This window comes from Macaca nemestrina, chromosome X, assembly GCF_043159975.1.
Source record: "Macaca nemestrina isolate mMacNem1 chromosome X, mMacNem.hap1, whole genome shotgun sequence".
Lineage (NCBI taxonomy): Eukaryota > Metazoa > Chordata > Mammalia > Primates > Cercopithecidae > Macaca > Macaca nemestrina.
In genome coordinates this window covers 32,912,204-32,936,531 of record NC_092145.1, presented here as the reverse complement: position 1 = coordinate 32,936,531, position 24,328 = coordinate 32,912,204, and the positions used below count along the sequence as shown (strand labels likewise).

The window sequence follows — 24,328 nt, the reverse complement described above, 5'->3', positions numbered from 1 at the left end:
TAAAGAGTAATGGTTTCCAAAGAACTCGGGATATAAAATCAGATAACCTGGATTTGGATCTCAGTTCTTTCATGTGGATTTGGGTACCCATCTAAACATCACTTTAATATTTAAAATGGGAATAATAATATTGGCCTGGAATGGTTTTGAGGATTAAATGAGACAATTCAGGTGAATCACTGGCCATAAAGCCCAACACAAAGCTCTCAGTAAAAGTAGTAGTAGTAATAGTTGTTGTTGTCATTGTTTGTTGTTACTACATTGATCTCATAGCTTCAGTTAACTAATAATTTACTAAGGCTATACTTTCAGGGATCATTTCTATAGCTTATTACTAGAGAAGTTAATCTGAATGTGTAGAGCACCAGAAACCATGAGGAGGAGGTGCAGTGTTCTCTCCTGAGCATAAAGCCGGCCCTAGGCAGTGTGTTGCCTCAATGCAACTGCCATTTGCCATTGATGATGATTGTTCTCTTTCTCAGAGAGTAAGAGGAGAGGATGCATTCTGAGTGGCTCCTGTTTATGTTATTAAAAGTAAAAAAATAAAAATAAAAGAAAAAGAAAGGAATTTACTGCATCCTGGCTACCCAAACCTCATAGGCTTTCAAATGTAATTGCAGGAGAAAATGTGACTTTGCTTCTCCTTTTGATCCATACATCCCCTCTCTCTAGTTCTAAGCCCCACCAAAATCTCTCTCTTCTCTCCTCCCTCCTCTCTCCCTCTCTCCCTCTCTCACTCTCTCCCTCTCTCCCTCTCTCTCTCTCTCTCTCACTCACACACACACACACACACACACACACACACAGAATTAAGCCAGAGATGGTATGTCAGCTGTGATGGATTGATAGTTCCTGCCTGGGATAATTTGATGAGAGGAATCCTGAGATTCCATTGGAAATCAAAATATAAAAGTAGCATGATTGATTATTAATGTCAGTTGAGGATTTGGATAAGTAAATGATAGCATACATACTCTACTGCCAGGAAAATATAGGTCATTAACACTTCAGTATAATTTTAAATTTTTTTTATTTTTGGAATACACACATGCCTTTTAAATATTAATGCTTATTATGGAATACAAGTCTTGGCTCCCTATTAAATAAATTTCTGGCATTAGGAAGCAAGTAAGAAAGATTTTGTTGTGAGGGCTGCATTGCCTTTCTGAAATTATGACATAATGATCTGTTCCCTTGCATAACTTGGGCCTTAATTTTGTGATTCCACAATTTTATTTGCCATAAATAAAAAAGTAAGAAAACATACTTCCCTTAACAAAAGTTCCACTGATGATCTCTCAGAGAGACAACATTGTATATTCATACAATGGATTGCTAATCAGCAATTTAAAATGAAATAATTGGCTGGGCGCGGTGGCTCACACCTGTAATCCCAGCACTTTGGAAGGCCGAGGTGGGCAGATCACAAGGTCAGGAGATCGAGACCATCCTGGCCAACATGTTGAAATCCCGTGTCTACTAAAAAAAAAAAAAAAAGAAAAAGAAAAAAAAGAAAAAAATTAGCTGGGCGTGGTGGCGCGTGCCTGTAATCCCAGTTACTCTGGAGGCTGAGGCGAGAGAATCACTTGAACCAGGGAGTCCGAGGTTGCAGTGAGCCAAGATGCGCCACTGCACTCCAGCCTGGCGACAGAATAACACTCTGCCTCAAAAAAAAAAAAAAAAAAAGAAAAAAAACAATTACTGATATTTAGGTTGGTGCAAAAGGAAGTTAAGTGCAGTTTTTGCCAAAGTAATGGCAGAAAACACAATAATCAGCTTTGCATCAACTTAATACATGTAACAATGTGAATAAATTTCACATTTTGCTGAGAAAAAAGGCCAGATACAAAAAGGTACATATTATATCATTCTACTGATGTATATGAAATTCTAAAACATGCAGAACTGCTCTATGCAACAGTTCTCATACTCAGTTGTGCAACAGTTTCACCTGGAGAGCTTGTTAAAACACAATTTTCTGGGCCCTGCTCACAGAGTTTCCTATTCAGTTGTTCTGGGGTGGGAGCTGAGAATTTTTTTTTTTTTAATATATCTGTCTTTTCTTTCTAGTTTTACATTATTTAACACTGTTTAACATCTGGTAGTCCAAGTTCCCTTTATTATTATTATTATAAGTTTTCTTGGCTATTATTGGGCTAGGTGATATCTTTTATATATATATATACATACTTTAAGTTCTAGGGTACATGTGCACAATGTGCAGGTTTGTTATATAGTTATGCACGTGCCATGTTGGTGTGCTGCACCCATTAACTCGTCATTTACATTAGGTATTTCTCCTAATGCTATCCCTCTCCCAGACCCCACCCCATGATAGGCCCCAGTATGCGATGTTCCCTGCCCTGTGTCCAAGTGTTCACAACAAACTGTCTCTCAGACCACAGTGCAGTCAAATTAGAACTCAGGATTAAGAAACTCACTCAAAACTGCACAACTACATGGAAACTGAACAACCTGCTCCTGAATGACTAATGGGTAAATAACAAAGAGAATTTGTGTTTCTAATAAGTTCCCAGATAATGCTGATGCTATTGGTTCGGGATCTACAATGTGAGAGCCACTGACAGATGGTGATGTAAGTCAGAACAGTGATTATCTGTTTGTGTGTGTATGTGTGTGTGGAGGGCAGGCAGTATTGATGGGGAAGGAGTGCGATGGAACTTGCTGCGATGTTGTAAGTGTTCTATATTTTGACCCAGGGTGGTGATCATGTAGCTACATATATAAGTAAAATGTCATACAGCTGTACCCTTCAGATTTGTGCCTTTTACTTCATGTATATCGTACCTTTAATTAGAGGAAAAAACTGAACTTTTGAATCAAACAAATTAAGTTTAAATTCCCATTTCTGCCACTTATCAATTCTGTGATGTTTGGTAAGTCACTTCACTTACATAAGCCCTGTTATTTTCATGTATAAAACAAGTTTATAATAGAACTACATCATAGGGTGGTGGTGAGGATTCAATAAGATCATCCTTATATCTTATTTGGCCCAGAGTAAATACTTCGTAAGTATTTGCTATTATTTTAAGATGCAATTCTAATTTATAGGTATCAAGTAATTTTTCTCTCTTCCCCAACCTCACACTCCTATTCCTCCTCTCCATTTGCATTGACATTCTTCATCTTAGAAAAGCCCTCATTCCTCATTTTTTAATACCACCTTGACTAGTAGAGCTTCTACTGAAACAAAGCTATTTCTTTTTCCATAATAATGATAGCAGGTCCTGGCCCGGTACCACCTGCCTTCCTGATCAGCAAATAAGCAGCTCTATCAATCAAGCCAGCTGTTTCTTGCTGCTCATCATGGGTACATAGTGTTTCCTGAATGTTACTGAGAGTCTCTGGACTAGGTAAACTACCCATGAAATACAACTCAACTTAGGTAAATAAGTTATAAATATGACTCAATGAAGACACCTCTCTGAGGAAATAATCCTGGCAATGGTTGGCTCTAAGGACACAAACTGAAGGTAAATATGTCCAGGTCACAGATTCAAGCTCTTTATCTCTGATTGCAGTTCTGCTGCAATTTACGGCCTCCATATTTTTTGCTTTTAGGCTCTTTGAATACAGCTACTTCTCAAAATCTACTCTACTGGGGGCGTTTTCCTAATTATCTTATTACTGCTCCCTCTTATTTCATGATATCAGGTAAAGCAGCACTTAGTTTGATTTAAGGCATGGCTGTCTGAGCCCTTTCTCTGGGCCAAGCACTGTGCCACCTGATGCAGATACAGAACCAAAGTATACCTGTTCCCTATCCTTGAGCATTCTGAGAATGGGGTAAGAAAGCCATGTAAGTAGATGATGACAGATAAAGCAAGGTGTATCAAGATAATCCTGAAGAGAAACATCTAGATCTATATTGGAAGGCAAGGCCTATGGGAGGGGTGCTAAGAAATGTTTCTTGGAAGAATTCACCTTAAAAACATTTTAGAACAAGAAGTAGGCTAAATGCAAGAGCTCTTTCAGCATAAAGGAAGAAGAGACAGGATATTGTTTGGGTATTTGGATGGGGAAATAAAATTTAAGGATGAGATTTTATGTGTAGGCAGGTATGAAATATCCCAGAGATGATCAAGGAATGATGGGCTTGGTTGGGCCTAAAATAAGCATGGATAACCATTTTGCCAAGGGTCAGAGCTTATCCAAAGCAGAGTTGCATCAAGAAACTTTTTTGCCATACCTTTTTGTGTGCATACACCCTGCATGAATAAACCCCCAAATTAACCTTTCTGGGCCTGAGGATAAAGGCCCCGAGAGCATAGATGCTACTATTGAACTGGGAAGGACTTTGAACACAGCCCCATGACACATAGCTCAGAAAGCTATAGACACCTAATGAGTCCTGATCTGCTCTTCCCCACCCCTCCACCCAACTTAGGAAAAAATCATTTATAAATTGGGAGGTTGAAGAGCCAAGAATAGGTGCAATAAAATATGTTGCTTTTGAAGACTGATTTTGTGCTTATTAGTGGGGAAAAGCAGCCTCACTTTTATTGCAAAGCCCTGCATGTGATTAGACAGAGTGAAGACTCAACATTTTTTTCCAGTGTTTATATTAAAATGAATAAGGCATTTTGTTTTTCACAAGATTATTATGCAATGGCACAGCACATTTTTTTCCATCCCCCTATTTTATAAAGTTTTTCCTGTAGGCTGGCCTGTTACGTAACTCTAACCCTGGCCCTTTATAATTGATCATGTCTCAGAGGTACTAACTCTGTGTCCTCCAAGAAAGCACGTGAAATGCCATCTCTAAAAACTTGGGCCAGTACTCAGGATTCTATTAGAAGTCCCATTATTTATTCTCTGGCCATGATAATGATACCATTTGAAAAGTGGTGACTGGGAAGAACAAACATTTTCCCCTTCCCCTTCATGTTTAGAGATAAAAGGTCTGACCCAAATTTCACCCATATGTTATATGGAGGGTAGGTAACCTACAGTGAAAAGCACAAACAAAAACATCAAGAAGTGAAATTGTTGTATATGTATGTGTGTCTTTAGAGAGAGAAAGAGGGAGAAAGTAAATCCTATATGAAAGCCCCCGAATCCTTTTTCTAAATCACAAGGCAAAAGAAATCCTTTAGTCAAAAGATATGTTTTGCTTCAAAGGAAAGTAATATTCTGCCATATATGTTACCAAAATAGCAATGTGATCTTGAACAAGTTAATTCAGTTTTCTGAGCTTCAGTTTCTTCATTTATAAAAAGAGTGAATAGAGAGTATCAAAAGACTTCTGGTTGTGATGTTTCATGTAATCTTAGATTGGAATTCCTCCATATTAATGAGAGATGAGGCTGAGGCAGAAAATGCTACAATGGCTCTCCTGGCCTACTCTGCAGATCTCACTGCAGTACAGGCTAATAGACCTACTTCAGTTACCATGGTTGGGTTCAGGGCTGCTGCACTGCCTAAGCTCTACTATGAGAAATAACATATATGCAGGGGTCTGGATAGGTTTATAGGCTTTGTTTCATTCTTTAGCTGCAAGTTGTTACAGTACCCTTGTCAACTTTTCCACTAAGCATATTCTTGGCCTCAAGAAGAACCAGGTGAAAAGGAGGGCTGTAGGTTCAACTCCAAGTATGGATCATGATTTCCTGAGCCTACAATGACCATCCTTTCTCCTAGATGCTTCCTGTAGCATTCAATCTCTTTAGCACTCTATAGTACATACCTTTGTATTGCTTCTTTTTTTTTTTTTTTTTTTTTGAGACAGACTCTTGCTCTGTCACCCAGGTTGGAGTGCAGATTGTGCAGTGGCGCAATCTTGGCTCACTGCAACCTCTGCCTCCCAGGTTCAAGAGATTCTCCTGCCTAAGCTTCCTGAGTAGCTGGGACTACAGGCACCTGCCACCACACACACCCAGCTAATTTTTGTATTTTTAGTAGAGATGGGGTTTCACCATATTGGCCAGGATGGTCTCGATCTCTTGACCTCGTGATCTGCCCGCCCCAGGCTCCCAAAGTGCTGGGATTACAGGTGTGAGCCACTGTGCCCAGCCTGTATTGTATTTTTCGTGTGTATTTCTCTCTCTCTCTGTGTGTGTGTGAGAGAGAGAGAGAGAGCGAGAGCAATAATCTGCCCAAGCAGTCTCTCAACTTCTTAGAATATAGACTGGTGTAGTCTACCACTTTCATCTGAGTGACATTATGAAATACTTCTTAAGCATACTGGCTCTGAAGCCATGCCCTCTGGCTTCAAATACCAGATGAATACTTACAAGATGTATGGGATTTAATGTGATACTGAACTTCTCTGAGATTCTGTTTTCTGATCCACAAAAATGTGAGTGGAAATAGTTTCTAACTCATAAGGATCTTGTGAAGATTTTATAGGTATAATGTGAAGATAAGTATACATGAAGATTTATTAGTAAAGAACTTAAAATATTGCCTGGTACATAAGTATTTAATGAATGCTAGCTACTATTACTATCTTAACATCTGAAAACTGAGTAAAAGCACATGTGGGCTAGAAATGATTAAGCCAATCTATTACTTACATTTGTTTTATTATTTTACGATTTACTTAAAAGCTTTCAACAGTAAAACATTTTCATCTAAATAATTGCAAGTAATGCAGACATCTAGAAATTGAATAGGTAATGTGACCCTTCAAATCTCCCCCCACTACCAACACTCATATCCTTCCAGATTTTTTTAATGCAAATGTAAGTATATACCATTTGGGTATTAAAATTGATATCATGTACTCTACTGTAACTTGATTTTATATCTCAACAATGAATCACTGGAATACTTCCATGTTTCTGCACCTAATACACTTAATTTTTAAATGGCTGTATAATTATCACATGAATGTGCTTTAATGCTTAACCATTCTACAGTCAGTCTATTACAACTAACTATCCAATAATCAGCTTTTGTATGTCTCCAAATGCACATAGCGGTATGTTTCTGGCACATATACATAGAAGTGGAAGTGCTGAGTGGATGCAACGGTCTGTTTTAATATTTTACAGAAGCTGTCAAACTATCTTCCGAAGAGTTGTGCCTATTTATGTTCCTACAAGCAGTGTATATAAGTGTATTTTCTCCACATCCTCTCCAACATTTATAAGTGCTTATTTTTTCTCCGTTTGAATAGCTAAAATGGTACTGTGGTACTGTAGTCTTGGCTGGGAATGGAAACTTTTCCCCAACTGCTAGTGACAACTCACATTGAAAATCTCACCCAACTAAGTAGCCACTTTCTTGGTGCACAAGAATGGCTCTGTAGGAGCATACTGAAGGGGCTTTTGCCATATTTGATAGTGATTAGAGCGCCAGTGCCAACTGCATTTGATGCTACCATCATGTGTCCATCCCATTCTTCCAGGCACTGCAGAAAGTTGCTATCTGAGACATTGTGCACAAGCCATTTGTAGAGACTGTATCATCTTTGCTTACAGAATTGCATCATGTTTTTGGTGCTGCTATATCTTCATTAGGATCAATATTTCATAGGTTGTGGCTCCTGTCCCTCTAGAATTTGTACCCCAATGTAGCCTCTTCCATCCAGGAGAAGGAATGGAACTAAGATTTTCCAAAATCTATGTTCCAGGAACTGTATTATGCACTTTACATATGTTATCATACAAAAGCATCACAACTCTGAAGCAGAGTTTTATATTGTTATCATCCTTATGTTACAGATCAGAGAACTGAAACTGAGGCAAAGCAAAATTAAGTAACTTGCCCAAGACCACACAGGTAGTAAGTGGAAGAGCCAAGACTACAAAGTAGGGTTGTCGCTTTCCAAAGCCCGTGATCTTTCTGTTGCACCGTATTTTCTCAATTTTCTGGAAGCATATTTTTCCATTACCAGAGTTCTTATTTAAGAACACCTTGATGAAATCTTTTGTAAAATGAATTCATTAACCAATTAATTCCCACTGTGAGGGAAGTGTTGTTTTGTGTTTCTGAAGTTAGAAAAACATTCTGAAAGCAAGCACTTTCTTTTCTCACTATGAAGTCTTAGATTTATTTAGAGAACTTTCTATGGACTTTGTTCAGACTGCTGAGCATTCGACTATGGCTCCTTGTATCACTGTTCAGAATTCAAGTAGCAGTGTATTTGAGGTGAGGAGGAATAATCAATGCTAAAAAAGCAAAACCAACTGGCTTTTCAGAAATTCTGTCCCTGTCAAGATAGAGGTGCTCTGAGTCAGGCTGTGAATTAAAGAGAGGTAAAGCCAGTTTTTGACTCTCTTGCCTGCCTCTGCCTCTCCCCAAAAGTTAGAGGTACTATCTCCCTCAGTTACCCAGAACCCAAGCATTAACCTTACCCTCCATCTCTGCCATCCCATCACCCCCTAAATAGGGCCCCTCACTCTTCTATCCCATGTTTCAGATTTAAGCTCAGAGTAAAATTGAATAAACTGGGACTTCCTCAGATTCCACCTTAGTATATAGCTACAGCTAAGGAACCAATGACGTCTAACACCTTTCCCAAAGGGCACTGGCACTTTAACAATAAACTTCTAAAAATACCATGCCCTAGAAATTTGTCTAACCTACCTTAGTTTCCCACATTGTAATTAAGCACAGATCCAAACAAAGAGACAAAGATTGGAGAAAGTACAGATTTATCTCATCTCCTCCTGTACATGATGCACACATATCCATAGAGGGCTGCTCTGTTCCACCCACACTCAACACCTAGAACAGCCTTTTTATCCTGACAGACAAATTAATAGTAATTTGTCATTTGTATGACAAATTACTATTAATATATTTCTAGCACAAAAGTAGCCAATTTCCCTAGTATTGTACCTTTGGGTATCATTAAGGTCTTTCAGTGTTCATATTTCAAAGCTGAATCTTACACTCTTGACCTATCAAGATTGTGTCATTGAACCTGGACCATCCCATTGCATGGAACCTTGGAAGGAAAAAAAGGACATTAATAAATATACAGGCACATTGGCCCAGGTTATTTGTTTCTATGGAAAATTACATATCTTTATCAAACTATGTATGAATCCACTTTTAAAGTCTAACAGAGAGAGAAATGCTAAAAGTTGACTTGGCTGCATATTGTAGCAATTCACAAATAACATGACCTAGGTAGTTATCTGCCACACCCAAGGATGTGGTCAGCCTTCACTGAATTAACCTGACTTGAAGGTGGTAGTATAGGGTAGTGGCTAAGAATGTAGTCTCTGAAGCCAGACACACTTAGATTTGAATCATGGCTCTGCCAGTTACTATCTATGTGATCTCAAGTAGGTCATGTAGCTCAGTTTTCTCATTTATAAAATGGGAATGATAATAGTGTTTACCTCATAGGGTTAGTTGTGAAGATTAAACAAGTAAAAAATAAATTTAAAATGCCTGAAATAGAGTAAGCTCTCAATAATCACTGGCTACTGATAACAACATGAATTCTACATATTTTCTTACATACTACAAGTTATGGGCTGGGGATCCAAAGTTGTGTAAGCCACAGACCTAATCTGGAGCAGTTAATCATCTATCTACCTCCATCTCAGATGGCTAAAACCATGTGAAACTTGCTGCTGAGAAGACCTGCTAAATATAAATCCCCATTTATGGAAGCTTTTGTGTTTTAGCAACCCTACCCACAATAACAAATTGGCTTTCTGCCTTCAGACTACAAATGGTACAGCCTAGCAAGCCAGATTGGAGAAAAAAGTCTCTTGCTAAGAATCACCTCTAATGGAGCTGTTACTCCCTTTGACCTTTACCTAGTATTTGCTAAAGAGAATCTCCAGAAAGCAAAAAGGTGTTCAAAAACCTCTCTAGTTTTCTAAGATAAGGAAGCTGCCACCATCCTCAGGCTGAGAGTTATGCAGCTGCTGTTTTGAGAGCCCCCAACTAAACTGGGGTCTCAGTAGCAAAGGAGCTGGCCACTATGCCCTAATGGAAAATGAAAGGGAGTTGGACATGGGTGTTTACCGTGTGCCTTTCATGGTATACTTCTTTTACTTGGTAGACAGCCTAATGACTACTTGTTCCACCTGTGATTAGGAGGTACCTCACATGCAAAACTTCATGCTGGCAGATTCCTTCCTGGGTCTTGTCTGACCTGTTTTTAGGTTACGCCTGCCTGACTGGTGTTCCTCTAGTGTTTAAAAATCAACTTTGTGTCCCAGAGAAGACCCAGCCTGGGGTAGCCTCTAGTTCTTCAAGTGGAAGTTGCACATTCAATCCACCACCACAGTAGGAAATAAGTTAAAAGACTTTTAGTTGCCTGGGCAATGAAGGCATAATGAGTCAGAAGAGCAGTACTGTCTCCCCAAAATCACACAAGGCAAGAAGAAAGAGGCAGAGGGAGAGAAGATAAGGGAATAGGATGTGGGTCACTTTAAATTCATGGGCAAATGCCTTAATAGTGTGTTTAAAGGAAGCAGTGGGAAAGTCAGGAGCCCAGTTTGCTAGACAGGAGAAATATATCTAAGTTCTTATCTCTAGCCACCTACTGGAGCAATTTGAGTGTGGTATAGAACTAGAAACTGTGGCAAGGGTGACTAAGCCCTGCTTCTTGTAGGAGAGAGTTAAACCTGCATTCAAAATGGATGCCAAGGCAATATTAAATTATAAGAATTCACTACAGCTGCCTAGTGGTCATTAACTGTTTTTTCCCAGTTTACATGAGAACCACTCTTGTGACAGGATAGTCACCTATGGACACTTACCACTTTCTCTCAGAAATAAAACTGCAATACATCAGAGTTGAAAAGATCTTTACAGGCTGAGCATGAGGCTATTGAATTAGAGCCTACTCGACAAATTAGAAAACAGAAGCCCAAAAATGAAAGGTGACTTTGCCCAGTGAAAACCTGGTAAAATTCAGCCTAGAACTCTATCTCCTGGTTCACAGTTTAGTCCTTGAGGAATTTAGCTCCAGAGCAAAATTCTATGTTGCTCTTTCATGCCTGACCATAGGCAATTGCAAAACTTTGCTTGCAAGCCTCATGGAGAGAAGCTGCCCTCCCCACAGCCAGGGCCTTGCAATTTTCTGGGGGGAGTTACAGTCAAGGCTCAGGCTGACCCCTTCAAGCCTTCCATGCTCACATGTATCTCCATGCCCAGCTAAAGCATCTCTATTTGGAGACCTCCTTATTGGGGGTTTCAACTGAGGCACTTACAGGCATCTCTGCCTAGGTCTTGGCTGAAACACTTTTCCCTGCTTTGACTGAGTACCTTTGCACTCCTAGCCCTTCCTGCTCTCCTTATCTCCAGCTCACAGGTCTATAAACAGGAAGAAACCATTAGTTTGTGGCTCTTTTGCAGTGAGAACTACCCTCATCTGCACTGCATCCATCTGACCCTTGCCCGGAGCCCTTCCAAGGGAGAAATGGAACAGTAGGGAGTTGGCATCATTTTTGCCTCTTGTTTGCACTTTAACAGGAAGTAAATAAAAACTTGATTGTTACTTTCACTGTGGCTTATTTTTTTAATTGACCACCTGGACAGGTGGCAGCTTGAGTCCACTTTCTAATCTACTATTTCTGATCTCCTGCCTCAGGATACCAGGAGTGGAACATAAGGATCAGCAAGATGGTAAAAGGTTCCACTGATTGTCCCCCATTCAAGGACACCAAATTAAGAACTATCTACACCAAAAGAGCACTTCATAGGAACCCAAAATCAGACGAGTACTCACAGTACCTGGTTTTATCTTCATATTGCTGAAAGAAGCTCTGAAGAGGCATGAAAATCAGTCTTGAATCACAGGCACCACCCTTCCTCCATTTCCCAGGTAGTGGCTACGTGATGCAGAGAGAGAATCTACACACTCGGGACAGGGAGAATTCATTGAATTCTGCATGGAATTCAGTGCTATGCTGTTATAGTGGAAAGCAAACCCAGAACAACCTCAGCTGTGTACCTGCCCATGGAGTGGGTATTTAAACCAACTCAAGCCAGAAAGGAATCACCTGTCCCAATGGTCAGCACTTGAGTTCTGGCAAACTTCACTACCGTAGGCTGGAGTGCTCTGGGCCCTAAATGATACTTGATGGGTAGAATGCTGAACTGGGCTCAGAGTCAGTGGACTAAGCAGGGGAACACAACCTACTGAGACACCAGCTGGGGCCACTAAGGAAGTGCTGGCATCACCCCTCCACTAACCTCACACTGCACACTTCATGGCTCAAAAAGAGACCCTATCCTTCCACTTGAGGAGAGAGAAGACTGAGGAGGCCTTTGTCTTGCATCTTAGATACTACCTCAAGCACAGCAAGACAGGGCAACAGTCAGAGTTGTGAGGCCCATTTTTCAGGCCCCAGCTCCCAGATGACATTTCTAGAAACACCCTGGGCCAGAAGGGCCTGTTGCCTGTAATGAAAGGACCCAGTTTTGGTGGGATCACACGTGAACTGAAGAGCCCTTGGTCTCCAAATAACCAGCAGCAACACCCAAGTACTACAGTGAGGGTCTTGGGTGAGCCTCTGAGCGTTGTTGGCTTCAGGTGAGACTCGGCACATTCCCAGCTGTGATGGCTATGGGGTAAAACACCTTCTGCTTCACAGTTGAAGAAATACTGAATTAAAAGAAATAGTCTTCAAAATATGACTCTACATGGAAAAAACCTATTAGTCTACACACACACACACACACACACACACACACACACACACACAGAATTTATATACCTTGAAATATCTAAATAGGTTGGATAGGTTCCCAACCTGCTTTTATTTTATTTTTATTTATGTATTTATTTATGTATTTATTTATGTATTTATTTATGTATTTATTTAAGACAGAGTCTCTCTCTGTCACTCGGGCTGGAATGCAGAATTATGTGGAGACCATTTCAAAATGCATTTTACTGGGTTTCAATTCTTATATTTAGAAAAACCTAAAGACTCCAACAACAACAACAACAACAACAACAACAAACTATTAGAACTCATCAACAAATTCAGTAAAGTTGCATGGTACAAAATCAACATACAAAAATCAGTATTTTTATATGACAATAGTAAACAATCTGAAAAAGAAATCAAGACAGTAATTCCTTTTACACTAGCTACAAATAAAATACCTAGGAATTAACCAAACAAGTGAAAGACCTCTACAAGGAAAACTGTAAAACGTTGATGCAAGAGATTGAAGAGGAAAACCATGGAAAGATATTTCATGTTTGTGGATTGGAAGACTCAATATTATTGAAATCTCCATACTACCCAATGCAATCTACAGAGGTAATCCAATCTTTATCAAAATACCAATGAAATTCTCCACAGAAAGGAAAAAAGAGTCCTAAAAGTTATGTGGAACCACAAAAGATGCAGAAGAGCCAAAGTTATCCTAAGCAAAAACAACAAAATTGGAGGAATCACATTACCTGATTTCGAATTACACTAAAAAGCTGTAGTAACCAAAACAGAATGATTCTGGCATAAAAACAGATACATAGACCAGAGGAACAGAATAGAGAACCTAGAAACAAATCCATACATCTACTGCGAACTCATTTTTATCAAAGGTCCTAGAACATACGTTGGGGAAATAACAGTCTCTTCAATCAGTGGTGCTGGGAAAACTGGAATCCATATACAGAAGAATAAAACTAGACTGGTATCTCTCGCCATATTGAAAAATCCAATAAAAATAGATTAAAGACAAATCTAAGACCTCAAAATATGAGACTACTACAAAAAATTGGGGAAACTCTGCAAGACATTGATCTGGGCAAAGACTTCTTGAGCAGTACCCCAGAGGCAAGGAGAAACGTGACCTTTGTATACTCTTGGTGGGAATGTAAATTAGTACAACCACTATAGAGAACAGTTTGGAGGTTTCTGAAAAAAACTAGAAACTGAGCTACTATATGATTCAGCAATCCCATTCCTAGGCATATACCCAAAATAAATGAAATCAATATATCAAAGGGATATCTGCACTCCCATGTTTGTTGCAGCACTGTTTACAATAGCCAATATTTGTTTTTGTTGTTTTTTTTTAAATTATTTTTTATTATTATACTTTAAGTTCTAGGGTACATGTGCATAACGTGCAGGTTTGTTACATATGTATACTTGTGCCATGTTGCTGTGCTGCACCCATCAACTCGTCAGCACCCATCAACTCATCATTTACATCAGGTATAACTCCCAATGCAATCCCTCCCCCCTCCCCCCTCCCCATGATAGGCCCCGGTGTGTGATGTTCCCCTTCCCGAGTCCAAGTGATCTCATTGTTCAGTTCCCACCTATGAGTGAGAACATGCGGTGTTTGGTTTTCTGTTCTTGTGATAGTTTGCTAAGAATGATGGTTTCCAGCTGCATCCATGTCCCTACAAAGGACACAAACTCATCCTTTTTTATGGCTGCATAGTATTCCATGGTGTATATGTGCCACATTTTCTTAATCCAGTCTGTCACTGATGGATATTTGGGTTGATTCCAAGTCTTTGTACAATAGCCAATATTTGGAAGCAACCTAAGTGCTCATCAACAGGTGAATGGATTAAAAAATGTGGTACATATACATAATGGAGTACTATTCAGCCATAAAAACAATGAGATCCTGTCATTTGAAACAATAGGAATGAAACTGAAGGTCAGTATTTTAAGTGAAATAAGCTAGGCACAGAAAAGCAAACATCACATGTTCTTATATATCTGTGGGAGCTAAAAATTAAAGCAATTGAACTCATGGAGTATAAAGTTCACCAGAGGCTTGGAGGGCTAGTAAGGGGTAAGGGGTGTGGGGGAAGTGGGATGGTTAACAGGTACAAATTAATAGTTAGAATAAAAAGACCTAGTATTTGCTAGCACAACAGGGTGACTATAGTCAAAATAATTTAATTACTCATTTTAAAATTACTAAAATACAATTGGATTTTTTGAATCACAAAGGATAAATGCTTGAGGTGATGGATACTCTATTTACTCTGATGTGATTATCATGCATTGCATGCCTGTATCAAAATATCTCATGTAATGCATAAATATATATGCCTACTATGTACTCACAAAATTTTTTTTAAAATTTTAAAAAGAATACTAACAGTTATTTAGAAGGAAGACTATCTTGTCACATTTAAAAGTAACTTCATGCAGTGTAGAATCTCTAAATTAAATATATCGTTATGAATTTTTAATCCATAGATTCCTTATTTTTGTGGTTTTCAAGATTGTAGCATAAGAATTATGTGGAGACCGGCCGGGCGCGGTGGCTCAAGCCTGTAATCCCAGCACTTTGGGAGGCCGAGACGGGCGGATCACGAGGTCAGGAGATCGAGACCATCCTGGCTAACACAATGAAACCCCGTCTCCACTAAAAATACAAAAAAATTAGCCGGGCGTGGTGGCGGCGCCTGTAGTCCCAGCTACTCGGGAGGCTGAGGCAGGAGAATGGCGGGAACACGGGAGGCGGAGCTTGCAGTGAGCCGAGATCGCGCCACTGCACTCCAGCCTGGGCGACAGAGCGAGACTCCGCCTCAAAAAAAAAAAAAAAAAAAAAAAAAGAATTATGTGGAGACCTTTTACATTGATATTATTGGGTTTTACAGCTAGACATTTTGATTTAGTAGATTTAGAATAGAGATCATGAATCTGCATTTTAAACAAGGTTCATAGCTGAAGGAATACTGAATTAAGACAAATAGTCCTCAAAATAAAACTCTACATGGAAAAAACCTATTACTCTGTACACACACACTCAATTTATATACCTTGAAATATGTAAATAGGTTAGATAGATTCCCAACCAGCTTTTATTTTATTTTATTTTTTTGACATAGAGTCTCCCTCTGGCATCCAGGCTGGAGTGCAGTGGTATGATCTCAGCTCACTGCAACCTCCACCTCCCGGGTTCAAGCTATTCTCCTGCCTCAGCCTCCCAAGTAGCTGAGATTACAGGCGCTTGCCACCACACCAAGCTAATTTTTGTATTTTTAGTAGAGATGGGATTTCACCATGTTGGTCAGGCTGGTCTCGAACTCCTAAACTCAGGTGATCCACCTACCTCAGCCACCCAAAGTGCTGGGATTGCAGGTGTGAACCACTGCGCCAGGTCCCAACCTGCCTTTAACCAGATATTTGATATCTACTAGGCACTCAGTGGAATTTATTAGAACTATCTTTACTAAAATATTTAAAAATATCAGACACAATGGGGAATTCTTAGTAATAACCTTTCCACGGGAAATCTCAAAGTTTGTGTGGCAGGCTGAACTTAGCAGAATCAATTCAAGTCTGCTTGATGCCATATTCCAGTGAGAGAAGCTGTTTTTGTGTAAAAGACAAATGTCTGACAATCTCAAATAAGAGCAAGAAGATCCCAAATTGAGCCAAAGCTCTAGGGAGGTAGAATTGATGGAAGGCCTTAATTAGGTATTCTTAAGGTTCTCAGACTTTACCTAGTACTACAAAGGGAATCATAGGCTTCCCTTCTGATCTCTTTTGAACTCAGTGCCTCATCAGCAATTACAAATACAAATCTGTGGATGCTTACTCTCCTGCTTTAAATTTTCATTAGTTCCTCAATGACTACTGGGTAAAGTATAAAGTCTTTAACTTTGATACTGGTGAAAACAATTTTAGATCTCTTTTCCCACCATTTTTACCACACACTTTAGCTACTTCTTAAAATTCCCAGTAATTCTATGATCTTTCATTGTTCTCTGCTTTTGTTAATACTATTTCCCCTGCCTAGAATGGCTTTCTTATAAATCTCTCATGAATTTTCACTCATTCTTCCAGATACACCTTAAAATTTACCTCTTTTATGAAGCCTTTCATGGCACAAAATAATGCTGGAGAGTCTTGCTGGAATTCTCTCCTTGGGCTCAGTGGAGACTTTGCGCCTACTGTATAGAAGCTACTTGAAGAATACATGTAATTCTGGCCTAGTAAACAAAAATACTAGACTCTAGAAGGGCAGAAATATTGTCTTTTATCCATATGTCTCACTGACTATTAAAAATAACACTGATACTAAAGTCATTGTCTCTAAGTTCATTCCTCCTTCTAAACTCCTGATTGTAAATTATGACATCATTATCTTAGTCTCTCAAATTCAAAGGTGCAGACTTCTCTGATTCTCTTCTCTCCCTCTATACAACCCATGTCCACTTAGTCTTTGTGATCTACAACTTATACCTTAGACTCATCTCTCAAATCAATCATTGTCATCCCACCCTCACTAACATCACTTCTTGGCTAGATTATTGCAACAGCTCTTAAACAGTCTTCCCTCCTCCAGTATTGTCACCTTTTTATCCATGCTCCAGGCTCCTACCAGAGTAATATTTCCAAAATGCAAAACTGACCATGTTACTATTGGAACTCAAATCCTCTAATAGCTCCCCATCATCTTCACTATAAAGTCCAAAAATGTTATCATGGCATGCAGTGGCCTTTCACTTTTGACCTAAACTATATTTCTGGGCTTGTCTTTTGCTATGCATCCAAGAAATATTATATCATATAAACTCAATATTTTGTACAGATCTTGGGGCACACATGAAATTTCAACAAACTATGTTTCGGCACATGTGGAGTTTTTATGTCTTCACCGGTTTTCCATGCTTTCTTCCCCAACTTATACTGATTCTTCAATATCTAGCCCATATTACGTCATCTTGTGAAGTTTCAACTCTCATTCAAACTCCACAAAGCTGAATTAGTCCAGTAATTATTTCTTTGTGTCTGCAATCATGTTTTATAAATACTTATGGCACTTACCTGGAAATAAGTCTGTATTTTCCATTAGACTATGAGCTGTTCCAGGGTAGTGATCTGCCTTCATTCATCTCTATTGTACTCTATACCTACTGCAGAGTCTAACCCAAAGTCATTCCAAAAACATCCACTTAGTGCCTCCTAACTGTATTTTTAACAGCTCTTACTGCCAAAGGGGGCACAGAAATTCAGTAAATGCTTGTTGAGGAATTAATTCCCCTGCTGGGTTCTAAGAAGCCTCCAGTTTGTGACAAATTTCTCTCAATGGCATATGAAGTTATAACACATTTTAAAAAAAATTTTTTGGTAGAAATCTTAGCTAAACATTAAAAGTTGGTTTATTTTTGTTTTTGTAACTGAGGAAGTGACTATGTACTAAAGCAGAACTGTCATATAAATCAAGCCAAACAACCAAATGAAAATGGAAACAAATCAGTTATGATACTTGGATTAAATGTGTTCATGTCCACCTGAAGAAATGACATTAAATGATATGGTCAGCCTAGTAGCTTGCATCTCCTACTTAAAATAGACAAACCAGCCATTAGAAAATCCATCATCATAGGTTATTTGTATATGATGTTTTCTTATCTATTGCTTCATTTGATTTGCACAGCAATGCTGGGAAATTGACAGGAAGGTTTTTACTACATTTCTTTGTCTCTAAAATGGCTTAAATTATGAGATGAACGATCAATTTAATTATAACTTTTCTAAGAAAACTTAAATATTATGTTAAATGGAACATAAGACTTATTCTGATTTCAGAGACTTTAAAGTATGAAAACAAAACTTTTGTATTAGACCTGAGGACATGTGGTATGATCTCCTTTTGAAAATAGGAAAAAATTTGGCCTGGAAGACTAAGACTCATGTCACACAGTTATTAAATAAGAGATACAGAGAAATCTTTTTTATTCTACTAGATTTTCCTAATGTCTGGTCAATGGAATAATAATCTTGTAGGAATGTTAATAAAAGGAGAAAGCTGTAATTAACTCAATTTGAGAAACTCAACATTAAAAAATAGCTTTCTTTACTTCTCAGAGCTTTTGCTATGCTAATTAATGTCCATTATGAATTTCCAAGATAGGACTATACTAGACAGCATTGAGAAAGTTATTAGACAATATAATCTTTTTATCCCTCTTATAAAGTATCTTGTGGGACTAGTGTTCTATGGAATGCACTTTGGAAAGCTACACTATACCAAGACAGAACTGTATTAGCCTCCAAAAGGAATGAACCATAACTCTCAATTTGTTTACTGTCACTTTCAGAGATCATATATGGTAAAACATTAAGTGGCAAATTCAATTGCCAGAACCTTGACTCAATTCAGCTGTTAAAAATGCTGAGGCGGGATGTTCCATTCAAGAAAAACTGAGAAAGTAGCCATCAACATCATCATCAGCCAAAGTGTTACTAATCTAACATTTGTTATATAAAAAATATTACCCAGAAACAATCAGGGTTCTCTAAAGACAGTCTCCCACTAGGAATATAACATTTTTCTTCATTTGGAAAAACAATATCATTGAAAATGTCTAGCAAATTTTTCGTGTTGCTTTTTTAGTAACTCCTATAGATATGTCTACTAGTCACCAGAAACTTTAATTCATTCACCCAGCAAATAATTCCTGAGTGCCTAGCATTTGCCAGGCACTATGCTGAGCAATGGGGATACAATGGTAAACAGGACAGCTAAATCTGTGCCTTCATGATGCCCACAGTCTAGTCTAGGAAACATTGATATATAAAATACCACCAAATAAACATTTCAGCCCAGTCTGGACACGCAAAGTGCTGCAGAGCATGTGACATTTACCTGCAATATTCATATCCTAAAAAGTCTCAGACTGAAATACCTGAATCAGGGATGCTAAAAGAAAGCCAAGGGCTTACCTTAATAGAATGATTGGCCCAGCTTTTCCGCTTACATTGCCAGCAAAGTGCTGCTCTTACCAATGCAGCCTGATTCCAAAGACAAACAAAAATATCTAACATCTTTGCTTATGCCACAATTTTATCGGCACTCCCAGTAAAGAAAACAATAATATTTTTAAATGTATTTACAGAAATCTACTTGCCAGGTCCTGATTAGCAATTGTTTGTTTCAAAGATATTAGAATTTTCTCTACATTTAGTAATCCAATGGGCTCACCATAAGGAAATTAGAGATATAAAATACCTGCTAGACTGCTACCAATCTGTCTCTCAGCAAGTGCCAAATAGCAGCAAAAACACTGAGTCTCTCACAGCATTAAAACATTAAACACTATTTTGCTGACTAGAGTTTCCTTTGACTTTTCTTTTTATTTATATGCTACCTTATATGTTTCTCCATTTTGATACAGAATGATACATTTATCTAATAACTTCCTTCACTGATTAAACGTTTTATATTGTTTTTATTCTAAAATGATATACTATAATTATTCAAATATCTGTAGACCAAGTGAACTCTCTCTGTCTTTTTCATTTTGATGAATTTCAGTAGTTCCCTCTTATCCATGATTTTTATTGTGGCTTCAGTTACCTGTGGTCAACTGTGGTCAGAAATATTTTTATATATATATATATATATATTTTATTATTATACTTTAAGTTCTAGGGTACATGTGCATAACGTGCACGTTTGTTACATATGTATACTTGTGCCATGTTGCTGTGCTGCACCCATCAACTCGTCATTTACATCAGGTATAAATCCTATGCAATCCCTTCCCCCTCCCCCCTCCCCATTATAGGCCCCGGTGTGTGATGTCCCCCTTCCCGAGTCCAACTGATGTCATTGTTCAGTTCCCACCTATGAGTGAGAACATGCGGTGTTTGGTTTTCTGTTCTTGTGATAGTTTGCTAAGAATGATGGTTTCCAGCTGCATCCATGTCCCTACAAAGGACACAAACTCATCCTTTTTTATGGCTGCATAGTATTCCATGGTGTATATGTGCCACATTTTCTTAATCCAGTCTGTCACTGATGGATATTTGGGTTGATTCCAAGTCTTTGCTATTGTGAATAGTGCCGCAATGAACATACGTGTGCATGTGTCTTTATAGCAGCATGATTTATAATACTTTGGGTATATCCCCAGTAATGGGATGGCTGGGTCATATGGTACATCTAGTTCTAGATCCTTGAGGAATCGCCATACTGTTTTCCATAATGGTTGAACTAGTTTACAATCCCACCAACAGTGTAAAAGTGTTCCAATTTCTCCACAGCCTCTCCAGCACCTGTTATTTCCTGACCTTTTAATGATTGCCATTCTAACTGGTGTGAGATGGTATCTCATTGTGGTTTTGATTTGCATTTCTCTGATGACCAGTGATGCTGAACATTTTTTCATGTGTCTGTTGGCTGTATGAATGTCTTCTTTTGAGAAATGTCTGTTCATATCCTTTGCCCACTTTTTGATGGGGTTGTTTGTTTTTTTCTTGTAAATTTGTTTGAGTTCTTTGTAGGTTATGGATATTAGCCCTTTGTCAGATGAGTAGATTGCAAAAATTTTCTCCCATTCTGTAGGTTGCCTGTTCACTCTGATGGTAGTTTCTTTTGCTATGCAGAAGCTTTTTAGTTTAATGAGATCCCATTTGTCAATTTTGGCTTTTGCTGCCGTTGCTTTTGGTGTTTTAGACATGAAGTCTTTGCCCATGCCTATGTCCTGAATGGTACTACCTAGGTTTTCCTCTAGGGTTTTTATGGTATTAGGTCTAACATTTAAGTGTCTAATCCATCTTGAATTAATTTTCGTATAAGGAGTAAGGAAAGGATCCAGTTTCAGCTTTCTACTTATGGCTAGCCAATTTTCCCAGCACCATTTATTAAATAGGGAATCCTTTCCCCATTTCTTGTTTCTCTCAGGTTTGTCAAAGATCAGATGGCTGTACATGTGTGGTATTATTTCTGAGGACTCTGTTCTGTTCCATTGGTCTATATCTCTGTTTTGGTACCAGTACCATGCTGTTTTGGTTACTGTAGCCTTGTAGTATAGTTTGAAGTCAGGTAGTGTGATGCCTCCAGCTTTGTTCTTTTGACTTAGGATTGTCTTGGAGATGCGGGCTCTTTTTTGGTTCCATATGAACTTTAAAGCAGTTTTTTCCAATTTTGTGAAGAAACTCATTGGTAGCTTGATGGGGATGGCATTGAATCTATAAATAACCTTGGGCAGTATGGCCATTTTCACAATATTGATTCTTCCTATCCATGAGCATGGTATGTTCTTCCATTTGTTTGTGTCCTCTTTTATTTCACTGAGCAGTGGTTTGTAGTTCTCCTTGAAGAGGTCCTTTACATCCCTTGTAAGTTGGATTCCTAGGTATTTTATTCTCTTTGAAGCAATTGTGAATGGAAGTTCATTCATGATTTGGCTCTGTGTTTGTCTGTTACTGGTGTATAAGAATGCTTGTGATTTTTGCACATTGATTTTGTATCCTGAGACTTTGCTGAAGTTGCTTATCAGCTGAAGGAGATTTTGGGCTGAGACGATGGGATTTTCTAAATATACAATCATGTCATGTGCAAACAGGGACAATTTGACTTCTTCTTTTCCTAACTGAATACCCTTGATTTCTTTCTCTTGCCTGATTGCCCTAGCCAGAACTTCCAACACTATGTTGAATAGGAGTGGTGAGAGAGGGCATCCCTGTCTTGTGCCAGTTTTCAAAGGAAATTTTTCCAGTTTTTGCCCATTCAGTATGATATTGGCTGTGGGTTTGTCATAAATAGCTCTTATTATTTTGAGGTACGTTCCATCAATACCAAATTTATTGAGCGTTCTTAGCATGAAGGGCTGTTGAATTTTGTCAAAAGCCTTTTCTGCATCTATTGAGATAATCATGTGGTTCTTGTCTTTGGTTCTGTTTATATGCTGGATTATGTTTATTGATTTGCGAATGTTGAACCAGCCTTGCATCCCAGGGATGAAGCCCACTTGATCATGGTGGATAAGCTTTTTGATGTGCTGCTGAATCCGGTTTGCCAGTATTTTATTGAGGATTTTTGCATCGATGTTCATCAGGGATATTGGTCTAAAATTCTCTTTTTTTGTTGTGTCTCTGCCAGGCTTTGGTATCAGGATGATGTTGGCCTCATAAAATGAGTTAGGGAGGATTCCCTCTTTTTCTATTGATTGGAATAGTTTCAGAAGGAATGGTACCAGCTCCTCCTTGTACCTCTGGTAGTATTCAGCTGTGAATCCATCTGGTCCTGGACTTTTTTTTGTTGGTAAGCTATTAATTATTGCCTCAATTTCAGAGCCTGATATTGGTCTATTCAGGGATTCAACTTCTTCCTGGTTTAGTCTTGGAAGAGTGTAAGTGTCCAGGGAATTATCCATTTCTTCTAGTTTTTCTAGTTTATTTGCATAGAGGTGTTTATAGTATTCTCTGATGGTAGTTTGTATTTCTGTGGGGTCGGTGGTGATATCCCCTTTATCATTTTTTATTGCATCTATTTGATTCTTCTCTCTTTTCTTCTTTATTAGTCTTGCTAGTGGTCTGTCAATTTTGTTGATCTTTTCAAAAAACCAACTCCTGGATTCATTGATTTTTTGGAGGGTTTTTTTTGTCTCTATCTCCTTCAGTTCTGCTCTGATCTTAGTTATTTCTTGCCTTCTGCTAGCTTTCGAATGTGTTTGCTCTTGCTTCTCTAGTTCTTTTAATTGTGATGTTAGAGTGTCAATTTTAGATCTTTCCAGCTTTCTCTTGTGGGCATTTAGTGCTATAAATTTCCCTCTACACACTGCTTTAAATGTGTCCCAGAGATTCTGGTATGTTGTATCTTTGCTCTCATTGGTTTCAAAGAACATCTTTATTTCTGCCTTCATTTTGTTATGTACCCAGTAGTCATTCAGGAGCAGGTTGTTCAGTTTCCATGTAGTTGAGCGGTTTTGATTGAGTTTCTTAGTCCTGAGTTCTAGTTTGATTGCACTGTGGTCTGAGAGACAGTTTGTTATAATTTCTGTTCTTTTACATTTGCTGAGGAGTGCTTTACTTCCAATTATGTGGTCAATTTTGGAATAAGTGCGATGTGGTGCTGAGAAGAATGTATATTCTGTTGATTTGGGGTGGAGAGTTCTATAGATGTCTATTAGGTCTGCTTGCTGCAGAGATGAGTTCAATTCCTGGATATCCTTGTTAACTTTCTGTCTCGTTGATCTGTCTAATGTTGACAGTGGAGTGTTGAAGTCTCCCATTATTATTGTATGGGAGGCTAAGTCTCTTTGCAAGTCTCTAAGGACTTGCTTTATGAATCTGGGTGCTCCTGTATTGGGTGCATATATATTTAGGATAGTTAGTTCTTCCTGTTGAATTGATCCCTTTACCATTATGTAATGGCCGCCTTTGTCTCTTTTGATCTTTGATGCTTTAAAGTCTATTTTATCAGAGACTAGTATTGCAACCCCTGCTTTCTTTTGTTCTCCATTTGCTTGGTAAATCTTCCTCCATCCCTTTATTTTGAGCCTATATATGTCTCTGCGTGTGAGATGGGTCTCCTGAATACAGCAGACTGATGGGTCTTGACTCTTTATCCAGTTTGCCAGTCTATGTCTTTTAATTGGAGCATTTAGTCCATTTACATTTAAGGTTAATATTGTTATGTGTGAACTTGATCCTGCCAT

At 38.5% G+C, this 24,328-nt stretch overlaps 1 non-coding gene across 1 annotated transcript; it reads left to right on the top strand.

The window, feature by feature from the left end:
* The first annotated feature begins 296 nt into the window (after nucleotides 1-296).
* Nucleotides 297-514, top strand: LOC112424431 (small nucleolar RNA U3). The gene has a single exon (XR_003015174.2). It is a non-coding gene; the product is annotated as a small nucleolar RNA U3 (small nucleolar RNA).
* Nucleotides 515-24,328: the final 23,814 nt, after the last annotated feature.